Consider the following 17530-nt stretch of genomic DNA (forward strand, 5'->3'; position numbering starts at 1 on the left):
TATACGTTTACCAGAAAAACAACAATCAATCAATGCAAAAGACTGACAAAAGTCCTTTGAAGCCTGAAGATAAAACGTAAGGGCCCGCACAACAGCTAAGTTTTGCAACAGATGTTCTTTATGAGAAGAAGGATCAGGATAGAGAAAAGGAACAACAATTTCCTGATGAATATTTCTGTCCGAAACAACTACCCCCTTTATTATTTGTACTGGTTAATTATGCATTACTAATTGAAAGAAATGGAAGCTTTATGTCAAACGGCCAGCAGTTCCCATACAGTGAAAGACATAAAAGGTTACATTGTAGAAAAAAAAAAATAATAAAAAAAAATATGTATGCTTACCCGTTAAATTTCTTTCTTTCCGGACATGGAGAGTCCTCAACGTAATTCCAATTACTTGTGGGATATTCTCTCCTGGCCAGCAGGAGGAGACAAAGAGCACCCCAGCAGAGCTGTCAAAGGGACAGTCAACACCAGAATTTTTGTTGTTTAAAAAGAAAGATAATCCCTTTATTACCCATTCCCCAGTTTTGCATATCCAACACAGTTATAATAATACATGTTATACCTCTGTAATTATCTTGTATCTAAGCCTCTGCTGACTGCCCCTTATTTCAGTTCTTTTGACAGACATGCAGTTTAGCCAATCAGTGCTCACTCCTAGGTCACTTTACGTGCATGAGCTCAATGTTATCTATATGAAACATGTGAACTAATGCCTTCTAGTGGTCAAAATGTATTCAGATTAGAGGCAGACTTCAAGGTCTAAAAAATTAGCATATGAACCTCCTAGGTTTAGCTTTCAACTAAGAATACCAAGAGAACAAAGCAAAATTGGTGATAAAAGTAAATTGGGAAGTTCTTTAAAATTGCATGCCCTATTTAAATCATGAAAGTTTTTTTTGGACTTGACTGTCCCTTTAAGTATCACTTCCCTTACCTATAACCCCCAGTCATTAGGTCGAAGGGAAATAGAAAAATGAAAATAACACAAAGGTGTAGACGTGTCTGAGGTTTAAAAAAAAAAAATACTGTCTAATTTAAAGGTGGGGTCGTGGACTCTCCATGTCCGGAAATAAAGAAATTTATCAGGTAAGCATAAATTTTGTTTTCTTACCCAAGACATGGAGAGTCCACAACGTCATTCCAATTACTAGTGGGAACCATAACCAAGCTAGAGGATACGGAATGAACAGGAAGGGAGAACAAGGCAGGAGAACCTAAAAAGAAGGCACTACCGCTTGAAGAACCTTTCTCTCAAAAGTGGCCTCAGCCGAGGCAAAAGTATCAAATTTGTAGAATTTTTTAAAAGCATGCAAAAAGGACCATGTTGCCACTTTGCAAATCTGTTCCACAGAAGCTTCATTTTTTTAAAGCCCAAGAAGAGGAGACAGTCCTAGTGGAACGAGCCAAAATTCTCTCAGGAGGCTGCTGTCCAGCAGTCTCATAAGCAAAACAAATCATACTTCTCAACCAGAGGGAAAGAGAAGTAGGTGGCCTTCTGACCCTTCTGCTTTCCTGAAAAACAAACAAACAGGACAGAAGACTGACGAAAATCCTTAGTAGCCTGCAGGTAAAATTTTAGAGCACGCACAACATCCAAGTTATGCAAAAAACGTTCCTTACGAGAAGAAGTATTGGGACATAAAGAAGGAACAACAATTTCCTGATTAATGTTTCGATCTGAAACCACCTTAGGGAGAAACCCCAATTTAGTACGAAGGACCGCCTTATCCGCATGAAAAACATAATTTATGTAAGAACTTACCTGATAAATTCATTTCTTTCATATTAGCAAGAGTCCATGAGCTAGTGACGTATGGGATATAACATTCCTACCAGGAGGGGCAAAGTTTCCCAAACCTTAAAATGCCTATAAATACACCCCTCACCACACCCACAATTCAGTTTAACGAATAGCCAAGAAGTGGGGTGATAAGAAAAAAGTGCGAAAGCATATAAAATAAGGAATTGGAATAATTGTGCTTTATACAAAAAAATCATAACCACCACAAAAAAGGGCGGGCCTCATGGACTCTTGCAAGAGTCCATGAGCTAGTGACGAATGGGATAATGACTACCCAAGATGTGGATCTTTCCACGCAAGAGTCACTAGAGAGGGAGGGATAAAATAAAGACAGCCAATTCCTGCTGAAGATAATCCACACCCAAAATAAAGTTTAATGAAAAACATAAACAGAAGATTCAAACTGAAACCGCTGCCTGAAGTACTTTTCTACCAAAAACTGCTTCAGAAGAAGAAAATACATCAAAATGGTAGAATTTAGTAAAAGTATGCAAAGAGGACCAAGTTGCTGCTTTGCAAATCTGATCAACCGAAGCTTCATTCCTAAACGCCCAGGAAGTAGAAACTGACCTAGTAGAATGAGCTGTAATCCTTTGAGGCGGAGTTTTACCCGACTCGACATAGGCATGATGAATTAAAGATTTCAACCAAGATGCCAAAGAAATGGCAGAAGCTTTCTGGCCTTTTCTAGAACCGGAAAAGATAACAAATAGACTAGAAGTCTTTCGGAAAGACTTAGTAGCTTCAACATAATATTTCAAAGCTCTAACAACATCCAAAGAATGCAACGATTTCTCCTTAGAATTCTTAGGATTAGGACATAATGAGGGAACCACAATTTCTCTACTAATGTTGTTGGAATTCACAACCTTAGGTAAAAATTCAAAAGAAGTTCGCAACACCGCCTTATCCTGATGAAAAATCAGAAAAGGAGACTCACAAGAAAGAGCAGATAATTCAGAGACTCTTCTGGCAGAAGAGATCGCCAAAAGGAACAAAACTTTCCAAGAAAGTAATATAATGTCCAATGAATGCATGGGTTCAAAAGGAGGAGCTTGAAGAGCCCCCAGAACCAAATTCAAACTCCAAGGAGGAGAAATTGACTTAATGACAGGTTTTATACGAACCAAAGCATGTACAAAACAATGAATATCAGGAAGATTAGCAATCTTTCTGTGAAAAAGAACAGAAAGAGCAGAGATTTGTCCTTTCAAAGAACTTGCGGATAAACCTTTATCTAAACCATCCTGAAGAAACTGTAAAATTCTCGGAATTCTAAAAGAATGCCAAGAAAAATGATGAGAAAGACACCAAGAAATATAAGTCTTCCAGACTCTATAATATATCTCTCTGGATACAGATTTACGAGCCTGTAACATAGTATTAATCACAGAGTCAGAGAAACCTCTTTGACTAAGAATCAAGCGTTCAATCTCCATACCTTTAAATTTAAGGATTTGAGATCCTGATGGAAAAAAGGACCTTGCGACAGAAGGTCTGGTCTTAGCGGAAGAGTCCACGGATGGCAAGAGGCCATCCGGACAAGATCCGCATACCAAAACCTGTGAGGCCATGCCGGAGCTACCAGCAGAACAAACGAGCATTCCTTCAGAATCTTGGAGATTACTCTTGGAAGAAGAACTAGAGGCGGAAAGATATAAGCAGGATGATACTTCCAAGGAAGTGATAATGCATCCACTGCTTCCGCCTGAGGATCCCGGGATCTGGACAGATACCTGGGAAGTTTCTTGTTTAGATGAGACGCCATCAGATCTATTTCTGGAAGCTCCCACATTTGAACAATCTGAAGAAATACCTCTGGGTGAAGAGACCATTCGCCCGGATGCAACGTTTGGCGACTGAGATAATCCGCTTCCCAATTGTCTATACCTGGGATATGAACCGCAGAGATTAGACAGGAGCTGGATTCCGCCCAAACCAGAATTCGAGATACTTCTTTCATAGCCAGAGGACTGTGAGTCCCTCCTTGATGATTGATGTATGCCACAGTTGTGACATTGTCTGTCTGAAAACAAATGAACGATTCTCTCTTCAGAAGAGGCCAAGACTGAAGAGCTCTGAAAATTGCACGGAGTTCCAAAATATTGATCGGTAATCTCACCTCCTGAGATTCCCAAACTCCTTGTGCCGTCAGAGATCCCCACACAGCTCCCCAACCTGTAAGACTTGCATCTGTTGAAATTACAGTCCAGGTCGGAAGAACAAAAGAAGCCCCCTGAATTAAACGATGGTGATCTGTCCACCACGTTAGAGAGTGTCGTACAATCGGTTTTAAAGATATTAATTGAGATATCTTTGTGTAATCCCTGCACCATTGATTCAGCATACAGAGCTGAAGAGGTCGCATGTGAAAACGAGCAAAGGGGATCGCGTCCGATGCAGCAGTCATAAGACCTAGAATTTCCATGCATAAGGCTACCGAAGGGAATGATTGTGACTGAAGGTTTCGACAAGCTGAAATCAATTTTAGACGTCTCTTGTCTGTCAAAGACAGAGTCATGGACACTGAATCTATCTGGAAACCCAGAAAGGTTACCCTTGTCTGAGGAATCAATGAACTTTTTAGTGAATTGATCCTCCAACCATGATCTTGAAGAAACAACACAAGTCGATTCGTATGAGATTCTGCTAAATGTAAAGACTGAGCAAGTACCAAGATATCGTCCAAATAAGGAAATACCACAATACCCTGTTCTCTGATTACAGACAGAAGGGCACCGAGAACCTTTGTAAAAATTATTGGAGCTGTAGCTAGGCCAAACGGCAGAGCCACAAACTGGTAATCCTTGTCCAGAAAAGAGAATCTCAGGAACTGATAATGATCTGGATGAATCGGAATATGCAGATATGCATCCTGTAAATCTATTGTGGACATATAATGCCCTTGCTGAACAAAAGGCAAGATAGTCCTTACAGTTACCATTTTGAACGTTGGTATCCTTACATAACGATTCAATATTTTTAGATCCAGAACTGGTCTGAAGGAATTCTCCTTCTTTGGTACAATGAAGAGATTTGAATAAAACCCCAGCCCCTGTTCCAGAACTGGAACTGGCATAATTACTCCAGCCAACTCTAGATCTGAAACACATTTCAGAAATGCTTGAGCCTTCACTGGATTTACTGGGACACGGGAAAGAAAAAATCTCTTTGCAGGAGGTCTTATCTTGAAACCAATTCTGTACCCTTCTGAAACAATGTTCTGAATCCAAAGATTGTGAACAGAATTGATCCAAATTTCTTTGAAAAAACGTAACCTGCCCCCTACCAGCTGAGCTGGAATGAGGGCCGCACCTTCATGTGGACTTAGAAGCTGGCTTTGCTTTTCTAGAAGGCTTGGATTTATTCCAGACTGGAGATGGTTTCCAAACTGAAACTGCTCCTGAGGATGAAGGATCAGGCTTTTGTTCTTTGTTGAAACGAAAGGAACGAAAACGATTATTAGCCCTGTTTTTACCCTTAGATTTTTTTATCCTGTGGTAAAAAAGTTCCTTTCCCACCAGTAAAAGTTGAGATAATAGAATCCAACTGAGAACCAAATAATTTGTTACCCTGGAAAGAAATGGAAAGTAGAGTTGATTTAGAAGACATATCAGCATTCCAAGTTTTAAGCCATAAAGCTCTTCTAGCTAAAATAGCTAGAGACATAAACCTGACATCAACTCTGATAATATCAAAAATGGCATCACAGATAAAATTATTAGCATGTTGAAGAAGAATAATAATATTATGAGAATCATGATCTGTTACTTGTTGCGCTAAAGTTTCCAACCAAAAAGTTGAAGCTGCAGCAACATCAGCCAAAGCTATAGCAGGTCTAAGAAGATTACCTGAACACAGATAAGCTTTTCTTAGAAATGATTCAATTTTCCTATCTAAAGGATCCTTAAACGAAGTACCATCTGACGTAGGAATAGTAGTACGTTTAGCAAGGGTAGAAATAGCCCCATCAACTTTAGGAATTTTGTCCCAAAATTCTAATCTGTCAGACGGCACAGGATATAATTGCTTAAAACGTTTAGGAGTAGTAAATGAATTACTCAAATTATTCCATTCTCTGGAAATTACTTCAGAAATAGCACCAGGAACAGGAAAAACTTCTGGAATAACCACAGGAGATTTAAAGACCTTATCTAAAAGTTTAGATTTAGTATCAAGAGGACCAGAATCCTCAATTTCTAAAGCAATTAGTACTTCTTTAAGTAAAGAACGAATAAATTCCATTTTAAATAAATATGAAGATTTATCAGCATCAATCTCTGAGACAGAATCCTCTGAACCAGAAGAGTCATTAGAATCAGAATGATGATGTTCATTTAAAAATTCATCTGTATAAAGAGAAGTTTTAAAAGATTTTTTATGTTTACTAGAAGGAGGAATAACAAACATAGCCTTCTTGATGGATTCAGAAACAAAATCTCTTATGTTATCAGGAACATTCTGAACATTAGATGTTGATGGAACTGCAACAGGTAATGGTACATTACTAAAGGAAATATTATCTGCATTAACAAGTTTGTCATGACAATTAATACAAACAACAGCTGGAGGAATAGCTACCAAAAGTTTACAGCAGATACACTTAGCTTTGGTAGATCCAGCACCAGATGCAACGTGAGACATCTTGCAATATGTAAGAGAAAAAACAACATATAAAGCAAAATTGATCAAATTCCTTAAATGACAGTTTCAGGAATGGGAAAAAATACCAAGGAACAAGCTTCTAGCAACCAGAAGCAAAGAAAAATGAGACTTAAATAATGTGGAGACAAAAGCGACGCCCATATTTTATTTAGCGCCAAATAAGACGCCCACATTATTTGGCGCCTAAATGCTTTTGGCGCCAAAAATGACGCCACGTCCGGAACGCCAACATTTTTGGCGCAAAAGAACGTCAAAAATGACGCAACTTCCGGCGACACGTATGACGCCGGAAACAGAAAAGATTTTTTGCGCCAAAAAAGTCTGCGCCAAGAATGACGCAATAAAATGAAGCATTTTCAGCCCCCGCGAGCCTAACAGCCCACAGGGAAAAAAGTCAAATTTTTTAAGGTAAGAAAAATAATTGATTCAAGTGCATTATCCCAAATATGAAACTGACTGTCTGAAAATAAGGAATGTTGAACATTCTGAGTCAAGGCAAATAAATGTTTGAATACATATATTTAGAACTTTATTAAAAAAGTGCCCAACCATAGCTTAGAGTGTCACAGAAAATAAGATTTACTTACCCCAGGACACTCATCTACATGTTTGTAGAAAGCCAAACCAGTACTGAAACGAAAATCAGCAGAGGTAATGGTATATATATATATATATATATATATATATATATATATATATATATATATATATATATATATATATATATAAGAGTATATCGTCGATCTGCAAAGGGAGGTAAGAGATGAATCTCTACGACCGATAACAGAGAACCTATGAAATAGACCCCGTAGAAGGAGATCACTGCATTCAAAATAGGCAATACTCTCCTCACATCCCTCTGACATTCACTGCACGCTGAGAGGAAAACCGGGCTCCAACCTGCTGCGGAGCGCATATCAACGTAGAATCTAGCACAAACTTACTTCACCACCTCCATAGGAGGCAAAGTTTGTAAAAACTGATTTGTGGGTGTGGTGAGGGGTGTATTTATAGGCATTTTAAGGTTTGGGAAACTTTGCCCCTCCTGGTAGGAATGTATATCCCATACGTCACTAGCTCATGGACTCTTGCTAATTACATGAAAGAAAACTAGGTAAGGGGAATCAGACTGCGAGCATAGGAAATAGCAATAAGGTACAAAACTTTCCAAGATAATAACTTAATATCCACAGAATGAATTGCTGCAAAACTGTAAGCACAAGGTTCAAGCTTTAAAAGAGAAGCAACAGGTTTAAACACAGGCCTGATTCTGACCAAGGCCTGACAAAAAGATTGAACATCTGGCACATCTGCCAAACGTTTGTGTAAAAGAATAGACAGTGCAGAAATCTGACCCTTCAGAGAACTGACTGACAACCGCTTCTCCAGACCTTCCTGGAGAAAAGACAAAATTCTAGGAATCCTGACCCTGCTCCAAGAGAAGCCCTTCGATTCACACCAATATAGGTATTTGCGCCATACCTTATGGTAAATCTTACATGTAACCGGTTTGCAAGCCTGAAGCATGGTATCAATGACTGACTCAGAAAATCCACGTTTAACCAAAACTAAGCGTTCAATCTCCAAGCAGTCCTCTTCAGAGAAACAAGATTTGGAGGGAGGAAAGGAACCTGAGTAACAAGGTCCTTCCTCAGAGGTAACCTCCAAGGAGAAAGAGATGACATCTTCACGAGGTCTGCAAACCAGATCCTGAGAGACCATGCAGGAGCTATTAGAATTACAGACGCCCTTCTCCTGCTTGATATGAGCAATGACTCGTGGAAGGAGAGCAAAAGGAGGAAAACAGAATTTATGCTTACCTGATAAATTACTTTCTCCAACGGTGTGTCCGGTCCACGGCGTCATCCTTACTTGTGGGAATATCTCTTCCCCAACAGGAAATGGCAAAGAGTCCCAGCAAAGCTGTCCATATAGTCCCTCCTAGGCTCCGCCCACCCCAGTCATTCGACCTACGGACAGGAGGAAAAAACAGGAGAAACTATAGGGTGCCGTGGTGACTGTAGTTAGAGAAAATAATTAATCAAACCTGATTAAAAAACCAGGGCGGGCCGTGGACCGGACACACCGTTGGAGAAAGTCATTTATCAGGTAAGCATAAAACAGAATTTATGTTTACCTGATAAATTACTTTCTCCAACGGTGTGTCCGGTCCACGGCGTCATCCTTACTTGTGGGATATTCTCTTCCCCAACAGGAAATGGCAAAGAGCCCAGCAAAGCTGGTCACATGATCCCTCCTAGGCTCCGCCTACCCCAGTCATTCGACCGACGTTAAGGAGGAATATTTGCATAGGAGAAACCATATGGTACCGTGGTGACTGTAGTTAAAGAAAATAAATTATCAGACCTGATTAAAAAAACCAGGGCGGGCCGTGGACCGGACACACCGTTGGAGAAAGTAATTTATCAGGTAAACATAATTTCTGTTTTCTCCAACATAGGTGTGTCCGGTCCACGGCGTCATCCTTACTTGTGGGAACCAATACCAAAGCTTTAGGACACGGATGAAGGGAGGGAGCAAATCAGGTCACCTAAATGGAAGGCACCACGGTTTGCAAAACCTTTCTCCCAAAAATAGCCTCAGAAGAAGCAAAAGTATCAAACTTGTAAAATTTGGTAAAAGTGTGCAGTGAAGACCAAGTCGCTGCCCTACATATCTGATCAACAGAAGCCTCGTTCTTGAAGGCCCATGTGGAAGCCACAGCCCTAGTGGAATGAGCTGTGATTCTTTCGGGAGGCTGCCGTCCGGCAGTCTCGTAAGCCAATCTGATGATGCTTTTAATCCAAAAAGAGAGAGAGGTAGAAGTTGCTTTTTGACCTCTCCTTTTACCGGAATAAACAACAAACAAGGAAGATGTTTGTCTAAAATCCTTTGTAGCATCTAAATAGAATTTTAGAGCGCGAACAACATCCAAATTGTGCAACAAACGTTCCTTCTTTGAAACTGGTTTCGGACACAGAGAAGGTACGATAATCTCCTGGTTAATGTTTTTGTTAGAAACAACTTTTGGAAGAAAACCAGGTTTAGTACGTAAAACCACCTTATCTGCATGGAACACCAGATAAGGAGGAGAACACTGCAGAGCAGATAATTCTGAAACTCTTCTAGCAGAAGAAATTGCAACTAAAAACAAAACTTTCCAAGATAATAACTTAATATCAACGGAATGCAAGGGTTCAAACGGAACCCCCTGAAGAACTGAAAGAACTAAATTGAGACTCCAAGGAGGAGTCAAAGGTTTGTAAACAGGCTTAATTCTAACCAGAGCCTGAACAAAGGCTTGAACATCTGGCACAGCGGCCAGCTTTTTGTGAAGTAACACAGACAAGGCAGAAATCTGTCCCTTCAGGGAACTTGCAGATAATCCTTTTTCCAATCCTTCTTGAAGGAAGGATAGAATCCTAGGAATCTTAACCTTGTCCCAAGGGAATCCTTTAGATTCACACCAACAGATATATTTTTTCCAAATTTTGTGGTAAATCTTTCTAGTTACAGGCTTTCTGGCCTGAACAAGAGTATCGATAACAGAATCTGAGAATCCTCGCTTCGATAAGATCAAGCGTTCAATCTCCAAGCAGTCAGCTGGAGTGAAACCAGATTCGGATGTTCGAACGGACCCTGAACAAGAAGGTCTCGTCTCAAAGGTAGCTTCCAAGGAGGAGCCGATGACATATTTACCAGATCTGCGTACCAAGTCCTGCGTGGCCACGCAGGAGCTATCAAGATCACCGACGCCCTCTCCTGATTGATCCTGGCTACCAGCCTGGGGATGAGAGGAAACGGCGGGAACACATAAGCTAGTTTGAAGGTCCAAGGTGCTACTAGTGCATCCACTAGAGCCGCCTTGGGATCCCTGGATCTGGACCCGTAGCAAGGAACTTTGAAGTTCTGACGAGAGGCCATCAGATCCATGTCTGGAATGCCCCACAGCTGAGTGACTTGGGCAAAGATTTCCGGATGGAGTTCCCACTCCCCCGGATGCAATGTCTGACGACTCAGAAAATCCGCTTCCCAATTTTCCACTCCTGGGATGTGGATAGCAGACAGGTGGCAGGAGTGAGACTCCGCCCATAGAATGATTTTGGTCACTTCTTCCATCGCCAGGGAACTCCTTGTTCCCCCCTGATGGTTGATGTACGCAACAGTTGTCATGTTGTCTGATTGAAACCGTATGAACTTGGCCCTCGCTAGCTGAGGCCAAGCCTTGAGAGCATTGAATATCGCTCTCAGTTCCAGAATATTTATCGGTAGAAGAGATTCTTCCCGAGACCAAAGACCCTGAGCTTTCAGGGATCCCCAGACCGCGCCCCAGCCCATCAGACTGGCGTCGGTCGTGACAATGACCCACTCTGGTCTGCGGAATGTCATCCCTCGCGACAGGTTGTCCAGGGACAGCCACCAACGGAGTGAGTCTCTGGTCCTCTGATTTACTTGTATCTTCGGAGACAAGTCTGTATAGTCCCCATTCCACTGACTGAGCATGCACAGTTGTAATGGTCTTAGATGAATGCGTGCAAAAGGAACTATGTCCATTGCCGCTACCATCAACCCGATCACTTCCATGCACTGAGCTATGGAAGGAAGAGGAACGGAATGGAGTATCCGACAAGAGTCTAGAAGTTTTGTTTTTCTGGCCTCTGTCAGAAAAATCCTCATTTCTAAGGAGTCTATTATTGTTCCCAAGAAGGGAACCCTTGTTGACGGAGATAGAGAACTCTTTTCCACGTTCACTTTCCATCCGTGAGATCTGAGAAAGGCCAGGACAATGTCCGTGTGAGCCTTTGCTTGAGGAAGGGACGACGCTTGAATCAAAATGTCGTCCAAGTAAGGTACTACAGCAATGCCCCTTGGTCTTAGCACAGCTAGAAGGGACCCTAGTACCTTTGTGAAAATCCTTGGAGCAGTGGCTAATCCGAAAGGAAGCGCCACGAACTGGTAATGTTTGTCCAGGAATGCGAACCTCAGGAACCGACAATGTTCCTTGTGGATAGGAATATGTAGATACGCATCCTTTAAATCCACCGTGGTCATGAATTGACCTTCCTGGATGGAAGGAAGAATAGTTCGAATGGTTTCCATCTTGAACGATGGAACCTTGAGAAACTTGTTTAAGATCTTGAGATCTAAGATTGGTCTGAACGTTCCCTCTTTTTTGGGAACTATAAACAGATTGGAGTAGAACCCCATCCCTTGTTCTCTTAATGGAACGGGATGAATCACTCCCATTTTTAACAGGTCTTCTACACAATGTAAGAATGCCTGTCCTTTTATGTGGTCTGAAGACAACTGAGACCTGTGGAACCTCCCCCTTGGGGGAAGTCCCTTGAATTCCAGAAGATAACCTTGGGAGACTATTTCTAGCGCCCAAGGATCCAGAACATCTCTTGCCCAAGCCTGAGCGAAGAGAGAGAGTCTGCCCCCCACCAGATCCGGTCCCGGATCGGGGGCCAACATTTCATGCTGTCTTGGTAGCAGTGGCAGGTTTCTTGGCCTGCTTTCCCTTGTTCCAGCCTTGCATTGGTCTCCAAGCTGGCTTGGCTTGAGAAGTATTACCCTCTTGCTTAGAGGACGTAGCACTTTGGGCTGGTCCATTTCTACGAAAGGGACGAAAATTAGGTTTATTTTTTGCCTTGAAAGGCCGATCCTGAGGAAGGGCGTGGCCCTTACCCCCAGTGATATCCGAGATAATCTCTTTCAAGTCAGGGCCAAACAGCGTTTTCCCCTTGAAAGGAATGTTAAGTAGCTTGTTCTTGGAAGACGCATCAGCCGACCAAGATTTCAACCAAAGCGCTCTGCGTGCCACCATAGCAAACCCAGAATTCTTAGCCGCTAACCTAGCCAATTGCAAAGTGGCGTCTAGGGTGAAAGAATTAGCCAATTTGAGAGCATTGATTCTGTCCCTAATCTCCTCATAAGGAGGAGAATCACTGTCGACCGCCTTTATCAGCTCATCGAACCAGAAACATGCGGCTGTAGCGACAGGGACAATGCATGAAATTGTTCAGCAGGGTTACCTTCTACAACCAAACATCTTTTTAAGCAAACCTTCTAATTTTTTATCCATAGGATCTTTGAAAGCACAACTATCCTCTATGGGTATAGTGGTGCGTTTGTTTAAAGTGGAAACCGCTCCCTCGACCTTGGGGACTGTCTGCCATAAGTCCTTTCTGGGGTCGACCATAGGAAACAATTTTTTAAATATGGGGGGAGGGACGAAAGGAATACCGGGCCTTTCCCATTCTTTATTAACAATGTCCGCCACCCGCTTGGGTATAGGAAAAGCTTCTGGGAGCCCCGGCACCTCTAGGAACTTGTCCATTTTACATAGTTTCTCTGGGATGACCAACTTGTCACAATCATCCAGAGTGGATAATACCTCCTTAAGCAGAATGCGGAGATGTTCCAACTTAAATTTAAATGCAATCACATCAGGTTCAGCTTGTTGAGAAATGTTCCCTGAATCAGTAATTTCTCCCTCAGACAAAACCTCCCTGGCCCCATCAGACTGAGTTAGGGGCCCTTCAGAAATATTAATATCAGCGTCGTCATGCTCTTCAGTATCTAAAACAGAGCAGTCGCGCTTACGCTGATAAGTGTTCATTTTGGCTAAAATGTTTTTGACAGAATTATCCATTACAGCCGTTAATTGTTGCATAGTAAGGAGTATTGGCGCGCTAGATGTACTAGGGGCCTCCTGAGTGGGCAAGACTCGTGTAGACGAAGGAGGGAATGATGCAGTACCATGCTTACTCCCCTCACTTGAGGAATCATCTTGGGCATCATTGTCATTGTCACATAAATCACATTTATTTAAATGAATAGGAATTCTGGCTTCCCCACATTCAGAACACAGTCTATCTGGTAGTTCAGACATGTTAAACAGGCATAAACTTGATAACAAGTACAAAAAACGTTTTAAAATAAAACCGTTACTGTCACTTTAAATTTTAAACTGAACACACTTTATTACTGCAAATGCGAAAAAACATGAAGGAATTGTTCAAAATTTACTAAATTTTCACCACAGTGTCTTAAAGCCTTAAAAGTATTGCACACCAAATTTGGAAGCTTTAACCCTTAAAATAACGGAACCGGAGCCGTTTTGAACATTAACCCCTTTACAGTCCCTGGTATCTGCTTTGCTGAGACCCAACCAAGCCCCAAGGGGAATACGATACCAAATGACGCCTTCAGAAAGTCTTTTCTAAGTATCAGAGCTCCTCTCACATGCGACTGCATGCCATGCCTCTCAAAAACAAGTGCGCAACACCGGCGCGAAAATGAGACTCTGCCTATGCTTTGGGAAAGCCCCTAAAGAATAAGGTGTCTAAAACAGTGCCTGCCGATATTATTATATCAAAATACCCAGATAAAATGATTCCTCAAGGCTAAATATGTGTTAATAATCAATCGATTTAGCCCAAAAAAAGTCTACAGTCTTAATAAGCCCTTTTTGAAGCCCTTATTTACAATCGTAATAAACATGGCTTACCGGATCCCAGAGGGAAAATGACAGCTTCCAGCATTACATCGTCTTGTTAGAATGTGTCATACCTCAAGCAGCAAGAGACTGCTCACTGTTCCCCCAACTGAAGTTAATTGCTCTCAACAGTCCTGTGTGGAACAGCCATGGATTTTAGTGACGGTTGCTAAAATCATTTTCCTCATACAAACAGAAATCTTCATCTCTTTTCTGTTTCTGAGTAAATAGTACATACCAGCACTATTTCAAAATAACAAACTCTTGATTGAATAATAAAAACTACAGTTAAACACTAAAAAACTCTAAGCCATCTCCGTGGAGATGTTGCCTGTACAACGGCAAAGAGAATGACTGGGGTAGGCGGAGCCTAGGAGGGATCATGTGACCAGCTTTGCTGGGCTCTTTGCCATTTCCTGTTGGGGAAGAGAATATCCCACAAGTAAGGATGACGCCGTGGACCGGACACACCTATGTTGGAGAAATTCTGTTTTCTCCAACATTGGTGTGTCCGGTCCACGGCGTCATCCTTACTTGTTGGAACCAATACCAAAGCTTTAGGACACGGATGAAGGGAGGGAGCAAATCAGGTTACCTAAACAGAAGGCACCACGGCTTGCAAAACCTTTCTCCCAAAAATAGCCTCCGAAGAAGCAAAAGTATCAAATTTGTAAAATTTGGCAAAAGTGTGCAGTGAAGACCAAGTCGCTGCCTTACATATCTGATCAACAGAAGCCTCGTTCTTGAAGGCCCATGTGGAAGCCACAGCCCTAGTGGAGTGAACTGTGATTCTTTCAGGAGGCTGCCGTCCGGCAGTCTCGTAAGCCAATCGGATGATGCTTTTAAGCCAAAAGGAAAGAGAGGTAGAAGTCTCTTTTTGACCTCTCCTTTTACCAGAATAGACGACAAACAAACAGAGAAGATGTTTGTCTGAACTCTTTTGTAGCTTCTAAATAGAATTTTAGAGCACAGACTACATCTAAATTGTGTAACAAACGTTCTTTCTTTGAAACTGGATTCGGACACAAAGAAGGTACAACTATCTCCTGGTTAATATTTTTGTTAGAAACAACCTTTGGAAGAAAACCAGGCTTAGTACGCAAAACAACCTTATCGGCATGGAACACCAGATAGGGCGGAGAACACTGCAGAGCAGATAACTCAGAAACTCTTCTAGCAGAAGAAATAGCAACCAAAATCAAAACTTTCCAAGATAACAACTTAATATCTATGGAATGTAGAGGTTCAAACGGAACCCCTTGAAGAACTGAAAGAACTAGATTTAAACTCCAGGGAGGAGTCAAAGGTCTGTAAACAGGCTTGATCCTAACCAGAGCCTGAACAAATGCTTGAACATCTGGCACAGCTGCCAGTCGTTTGTGTAATAAGACAGATAAAGCAGAAATCTGTCCCTTTAGAGAACTCGCTGATAATCCTTTATCCAAACCTTCTTGTAGAAAGGAAAGGATCTTAGGAATTTTGATCTTATTCCATAAGAATCCCTTGGATTCACACCAGCAGATATATCTTTTCCATATTTTATGGTAAATTTTTCTAGTTACCGGTTTTCTGGCTTGAACTAGAGTATCTATCACAGAATCTGAAAACCCATGCTTTGATAGAATCAAGCGTTCAATTTCCAAGCCGTCAGCTGGAGGGAGACCAGATTTGGATGTTCGAATGGACCCTGTACAAGAAGATCCTGTCTCAAAGGTAGCTTCCATGGTGGAACCGATGACATATTCACCAGGTCTGCATACCAAGTCCTGCGTGGCCACGCAGGAGCTATCAAGATCACCGAGGCCCTCTCCTGTTTGATCCTGGCTACCAGCCTGGGAATGAGAGGAAACGGTGGAAACACATAGGCTAGGTTGACGGTCCAAGGCGCTACTAGTGCATCCACTAGAGTCGCCTTGGGATCCCTGGATCTGGACCCGTAGCAAGGAACCTTGAAGTTCTGACGAGACGCCATCAGATCCATGTCTGGAATGCCCCATAATTGAGTCAACTGGGCAAAGATCTCCGGGTGGAGTTCCCACTCCCCCGGATGGAATGTCTGACGACTCAGATAATCCGCCTCCCAGTTTTCCACACCTGGGATGTGGATCACAGATAGGTGGCAGGAGTGATCCTCCGCCCATTTTATTATTTTGGTCACTTCTTTCATCGCCAGGGAACTCCTTGTTCCCCCCCTGATGATTGATATAAGCAACAGTCGTCATGTTGTCTGATTGGAATCTTATGAATCTGGCCTTTGCTAGTTGAGGCCAAGCCCTGAGAGCATTGAATATCGCTCTCAGTTCCAGAATGTTTATCGGGAGAAGAGACTCTTCCCGAGACCATAGTCCCTTTCAGGGATTCCCAGACCGCGCCCCAGCCCACTAGACTGGCGTCGGTCGTGACGATGACCCACTCTGGTCTGCGGAAGCTCATTCCCTGGGACAGGTGGTCCAGGGTTAGCCACCAACAGAGTCAGTCTCTGGTCTTCTGATCTACTTGAATCACTGGAGACAAGTCTGTATAGTCCCCATTCCACTGTTTCAGCATGCACAGTTGTAATGGTCTTAGATGAATTCGCGCAAAAGGAACTATGTCCATTGCTGCAACCATCAACCCTACTACTTCCATGCACTGAGCTACGGAAGGACGAGGAATAGAATGAAGAACTTGACAAGCGTTTAGAAGTTTTGACTTTCTGACTTCTGTCAGGAAAATCCTCATTTCTAAAGAATCTATTATTGTTCCCAAGAAAGGAACTCTTGTCGACGGAGACAGGGAACTTTTTTCTATGTTCACCTTCCATCCGTGAGATCTGAGAAAGGCCAGAACGATGTCTGTGTGAGCCTTTGCCTTTGAAAGAGACGAAACTTGTATTAGAATGTTGTCCAAGTACGGTACTACTGCAATGCCCCTTGGTCTTAGAACCGCTAGAAGGGACCCGAGTACCTTTGTGAAAATCCTTGGAGCAGTGGCTAACCCGAATGGGAGGGCCACAAACTGGTAATGTTTGTCCAGAAAGGCGAACCTTAGGAACTGATGATCTTTGTGGATAGGAATATGTAGATACGCATCCTTTAGATCCACGGTAGTCATAAATTGACCTTCCTGGATTGTAGATAGAATCGTTCGAATGGTTTCCATTTTGAACGATGGTACTCTGAGAAATTTGTTTAGGATCTTTAAATCCAGAATTGGTCTGAAAGTTCCCTCTTTTTTGGGAACTACAAACAGATTTGAGTAAAATCCCATACCTTGTTCCGCCATTGGAACTGGGTGTATCACTCCCATCTTTAACAGGTCTTCTACACAATGTAAGAATGCCTGTCTCTTTATTTGGTTTGAGGATAAGTGAGACATGTGGAACCTTCCCCTTGGGGGTAGTTCCTTGAATTCCAGAAGATAACCCTGAGAAACTATTTCTAGTGTCCAGGAATCCTGAACATCTCTTGCCCAAGCCTGAGCAAAGAGAGAGAGAGTCTGCCCCCTACTAGTTACGGTCCCGGATCGGGGGCTACTCCTTCATGCTGTTTTGTTAGCAGCAGCAGGCTTCTTGGC

At 42.2% G+C, this 17530-nt stretch overlaps 1 protein-coding gene across 8 annotated transcripts in view; it reads right to left on the minus strand.

The window, feature by feature from the left end:
* The window catches only part of C5H7orf57 (chromosome 5 C7orf57 homolog), a 263708-nt gene that overhangs the window by 113361 nt on the left and 132817 nt on the right, over positions 1 to 17530 (minus strand). The gene's annotated exons all lie outside the window — the stretch shown is intronic.

This window comes from Bombina bombina, chromosome 5 (genome assembly GCF_027579735.1).
Source record: "Bombina bombina isolate aBomBom1 chromosome 5, aBomBom1.pri, whole genome shotgun sequence".
In the NCBI taxonomy this organism is placed as follows: Eukaryota; Metazoa; Chordata; class Amphibia; order Anura; family Bombinatoridae; genus Bombina; species Bombina bombina.